Source organism: Oryza sativa, chromosome 2, assembly GCF_034140825.1.
Source record: "Oryza sativa Japonica Group chromosome 2, ASM3414082v1".
NCBI classification, from domain to species: domain Eukaryota; kingdom Viridiplantae; phylum Streptophyta; class Magnoliopsida; order Poales; family Poaceae; genus Oryza; species Oryza sativa.
In genome coordinates this window covers 10,042,728-10,048,739 of record NC_089036.1, presented here as the reverse complement: position 1 = coordinate 10,048,739, position 6,012 = coordinate 10,042,728, and positions in this window count along the sequence as shown.

Genomic DNA, 6,012 nt, shown 5'->3' with positions numbered 1-6,012 from the left:
GAACGTCCGACACCCAGCATTATCCTAAGGGGCTCCATATCTTTAAAATGCCTACGAGCAAATGTGCACAGCCACATTGATCAACTCCGACACGCGTAAAAACAGAAGAACACATATCGGCGGATCGGCCATCATCTTCGTTCTTATGATGGAACAACAAAATTATGTCATTGAACAAGTCGGTGACCCAAATCTCACAGTTAGCGCTGCCGATTCAATCGATAACCCAACAGATAAACCATACTATACGTCTTTCATAGTTTCATTGGTGACCATCTGGCCGTGGCTGGTGATTTTAGTCTATCCGGAGTCGTCGCCTACAATGGAATTTCACGTCGAAATCATGTACAGCACAGATGTAGGAGTACTGCTACATTTTTCAAGAATGTGCGTGTCGTTTTGCAATGCCGTGGAGACCAGTTCAGCGAATTAGTCAGCAAGTGTAAGTGATTGTGAAAATGATGGAACTAATGTCCGTACATATGAGTACTTGCATATAATTGTTACTCCATCTCTGTTTTTCTGCTCTACCATGATGATTTAATTTTAAAATGAAGTCCTTTTTTTTAGTTACGGCATGTTCATTTGCCATGTGCAATTTATGTTAGAGAGGTGGTCAAAGTAGAATACTTGTTGATATTAATTAGAGTATAGTACTTGCTTACAAAAATTGTCGCAACGATTCTATAGGTTCTAGTGATTTAGTCCTACGGCTACACACTATGTAGATGGCGGCATTACTGTTGTCATTAATGCATGTCAACTTTGCTGCAACCTAACAATGCCGTGGCATGACAAGGTTGAAAAATATCTAGTCTTTTGTAAAAGAAAAATAAACTTGGTATGCCCACATAACCATTTCATCAATTACTTTTATTATCTACACACACACACAAAAAGAAATACTATTAAGAGCGTATGCAATTTCTCTGTTCTTTCTTTATTACAGATCTGTTCATGCATACCAGAAGACACAGGAGCACTGCAGTGGAGTCGCCGGTGCCTTGTGTGGTCTTTGTGCAAATGCATGACATGCATTTGTTGGAACTTGGAAGGTTATGAGCAAATTTGATCCGAATGTTTTTGTCTCTGTCCACCATTGCATCAAAATTATTGCTGCAAGACGTGTGGAAGCACCCAAGAAGAATTCTGCAGCATGTTCTCACTTGCCGTGCTGTTTGGTCATGTACTCACGTCCATTTCAAAGAAATAACTTTTAATGCTTTTAGAAAACTTATCATGTTTATAGCCTAAAAGAAATTAATTTCGAATTGCCTGTGTAATTCTTTCGTGTTACACAATACTTTGAGATGTAAGATCTGGCTGCTCTGCTTGACGGAGATGAGATAGAGTTGGAAATGAGGGCATCTTGCTAATTGTATTACTCCCTCTGTTCCATAACATAAGGCACAACTATTTTTTAAAAATGTTTCATAATATAATGCATACATGAATGCATACCATTAATTAGCACTTCTTTCCCACTAAATTATTATTATTTTAGTCATCCATCCTCAATATCTTAAATTCTATTAGATGCATACATTATATTTATAATTAGGGTGATTCAAACTATAAGATGATAATAATTATTTCTTAGTTTTTAAATTGAGGGTGGTTGAGCCTTATATTTTGAAATGGAGGGAGTATTAGTAAAAACAGTTTTACTAATTAGAAGCAATAACATATTCTTGCACAACGAATTAATGGCATGTTCAGATTGTAGCCAAAATAAACCTCATCAAAATTTTGGCTATGTATTTACCAAATTTGGCAACAAACTAAACGTAGACATTTTTTTTAGCAATTTTACCAAAAAATGATATGGTTGAAAATGACATCAATCTGAACAGTCCCTAAGTCTCGGATATAAAAGGGATAGACGCCAAGTCAACGGAAAATAAGGGGGTGTTTAGATCCACCGGCAATTTTTTTTGTCTCGTCACATCGAACGTTTGAATACATGTACAGAGTATTAAATATTGATAAAAAAAAAACTAATTACACAGTTTGCGTGTAAATTGCGAGACGAATCTTTTAAACCTAATTGCGCCATGATCTGACAATGTGGTGCTACAGTAAATATTTGCTAATGACAGATTAATTAGGCTTAATAAATTCATCTCGCGGTTTACAGGCGGATTATATAATTTGTTTTGTTATTAGTCTACGTTTAATACTTCAAATATATGTCAGTATATCTTATGTGTCCCGGCAAAAAAAATTTTCCCGTGGAACTAAACACAGCCTAAATACTAGTACCTTCATTCTCCAAAGAATAATATTCTAGACATCGATACAATCCCTCAATCTCTATCAGGCATGTTTTATCTCTTTTTTTCACAAGCTATGGTGTTCGTTTCTGCTAAAGATGAAGATGAAGCTAGGAAAAAAAAACAAGAAAGTCATTAGCGCAAAATTAATTGAGTTTTAATTGTTATAATCTTGAATAATAGATTTATCTGATATTTCAAAATAACTTCTCTAGAAAAAGTTTTCGTATGGAACACATCATTTAGTACTTTAAAAAATGTGCTAATGGAAAACGAGATAAAATCTAAATCTTCACGAGAAGAACATAAAATGTGAAGAATGTAACCTGTGAAGGAGTTCTTCAAAGAAATCTATTAATATTATTGAGGTTTGACCGCACATATCTTAGGATTTTTTTTTCTTTTCAGAATAAAGGTACAACAACTTGATATTGCACAATAGACCTTTGCTTACACCGAAATAGCTATTCTTACGACTAACATCTGACTCAACTAGTTGTTTAGACACATCTGCTATTTTCCTGGGTCCATATGGAAAGAAGCCAAGCGCAAGGATTAGTGGATGAGGCGAGGTCAGATGCTAAAGTCATGCTCGTGAATAGTAATAATCAAAATGAAGGCAGCATCAGAAAATGAAGGCTTTGTCTGTGCCATTAAGGCTTGAGCTTAGAGCATCTACATTTGTAAAAAAAAGAAGAAGAAGCTAACATTAAACAATAAATGTTGCAACAATTAATACAACATATTTACTATTGTGGAACCATAAGACGTGATCACAAGGCAATAAATATTTTTTTATTACTAGCACATATACTCGTGCATTGCAACGGGACAAAAAAAGAATGCTTGAAGATTAAGTTTTTTACGCAAAGCGAGGTGGTATTAACGTATGATTGATTGAGTTTTAATTATTACAAACTTAAAAAATAAATTAATATGATATTTTAAAGCAACTTTCATATAGAAAGTTTTCGCACGAAACGCACCATTTAGCAGTTTGAAAAGCGTGCCACGAAAATCTTAATCTTTATCCAACTCTTGTCGGAGAAAAGAACGGGACCTGAGTTGAGAAGATAAACATGGTTCTCGACAGATGGAGTGAGGTGTTGGTATGAAAGAGATGAGTGATCGTTCTAAAAAAATACCTGAGAGTTTCACATGCAAAGGTGACTACAGATCGGATGTCTGATCTTTTAGCTAAAAATCGGACGCCCATCTCAATCTCCGCCAACACATGCAGACACACCAGGACTAGGTGCAGCCCACTGCAAGTATCGGAAGCCATGCATCCATACTAGAAAATAAAAGTTAGGTTGGTTTAAGTTTCTTTGAGCAAACTTTAAACTTTTTTTTTCTTAAATTACTTTTCTAATTCATGATTCGATTGCACCACTAAATTCATTGCAATTAAAATTTTAAAACACGACCAAACATGGCTATGATCCAATGAAAAAATATTTAGCTTTATTCATGAATTTTTTTAAATGTTGCACCTATTACATTTAAATGTTTCAGCTAGTATTCATAAGATGTTTCACTATTTAATTTGCAAATTTTGCACCTATTATATTTAAATCTTTCAGCTAGTATTCATACGATGTTTCACTATTTGATTTGCAAATGTTGCACATGGTGTTCTTGGAATGTTTTAGCAAGTATTTTATATTTTTTTAATAATTATAGTTTAGTGTTCATATGTGATATAAAAATATTTCAACAACATCATGTTTTATAAATATATTGTATCTCTGATATGATTTTTTTTGTTTTACTCATTAGGACTCAGTGTTTCATATAAGTGGTTGCTAGTGTTGCAGCCCAAATTTTTAAATGTTGTATTTCTAAACATCGTTTGATTTTTTATCAAAATATAATCGTGTGAATACAATGATGTAATCATATGTAGATTGGATAATTATTTTAGGAGAAAAAACATTTAAAGGCGGAGAAAAGGGTGTAGATGAGTAAAAAAAATTATATGTGGACATGTATGAATGGACATGACATGACATGTGCAACATACACTGTGAATGAGAAAAGAAAAGATTTGGTGTTTCATATATGATATATCTGGAAACGCGAAGGATTTGGTGTTTCAAAGTTAGGTCCAAGCTAACTGTTTAGTACGGATATTAAAAAAAACAAGAATCTTGTCGATATGTAAAAAGTGTGTAGTATTATACATAATTGGAAACGGTCTTGTGCAGCGTGCTCATGCGAGGCGGTGTGCGAGGCAGCCGCGAGCGGGCAGTGCATGTGGCATCGAATGGACTCTGGCTGAATCAGAGGGGAAACTGTTTTGATCCCTCGAGGGGATGCCCCTCGTTGTTTGCATGTTACTCAAATAGTTATAACTTTTTTAAAAAAAATAAAAAATGTATTAACATGTGATATATCACTCCACAAGCATGCAAGTTTAAATTCAACTTCTATATCTCGCAATGAAAAAAACAAATTAAACTACAGCTATTAATGTATATTCACAGTCAAATTTGTTTTTTTCATTTCGAGATGTAGAACAATATAAGTTAAATTTGAACTCGTATGTTTGTGGAATGATATATCCTATGCTAATACATCTTCTCAATTTTTTAAAATTATTTTATAACTATTTAAGTGACATGTAAAAAAATAAGTGGACATCCTCTCTCTCAATGGATCAAAATCCACTCCCGAATCAGAGTGGGCGTGCACAAATCACGGCGCCCGGCAAGGAAAACAAATCGCGCGCGGCTGAAATGGACTCGGACGCAATCGACGGTTGAACGGCACGCGCGTCTTGGACGAAATCATTGCGCGCATGCCGCACACGGGACGACGTACAAAATCCCTAACAAAAACATCTTAAATAATATTTATAGTAGTAGAGATTTTAGTATGGAACATAGATTTATCTCGAGCGATGGAGTTCACGAGACTGTTATTTTTACTTGGTGGGACCGACCTACCTTTACTTCATAGCAGAAGATTGAGCTAGCTATACTGACCTTATTATTGTATTATATTGTGGTGTACATATTTTTTAAAATTATGATACAAATGAAAACACATAATCGTTATAATCTGTTTTACCAATCGAATTACGGTTGTTACATATCATATCTCTTTCACCTGCTTCATTTATTTAATAATATAATAATACTATCCCGTATCATTTAAGGTATATATAGAGTTAAAGCAGTTTAATTCAAGGCACCTATCAATTGGGCGCCTGACTGTTTTACCAAGTAGATCGGATATGTTTTACTAAATAGATCGAAAATATTTTAGTCTTTCAAAAAGCTGAAACACAATCAAATCATCTCATAAAACATTTTGTTACAACGTATGAAACAACGGTTTTCAAAAAATCAGACGTTGTTTCACCTTATATAAAAATAATATTTCAGCAAATAGCAAAATAATGTTTCAATTCTTAAAAAAATTGAAACACGGTCAGATCGCTAGATGAAATAATTTAGTTCAACGTATACAACAAACGATTTGAAGCCATTGTAGCACTTAAATTCCATATACATCAACAAACCATGTGTCCATCAAGATAGAAAATATTAAACAGTATAAAAATCCACTGCAACATTTCATCAATGCATAGTGAAACATTACGAGTATACTTGCTGAAACATTGTTAGTGGAATAAAAAAAGAAATGGATTCTCTTAATAGGACGTTTTCGTAATATGTGGGTGATTTGTTGCAACGGCGCGTGTGGTGGTGCGTGTGGTGGGGACGGCGCGGAT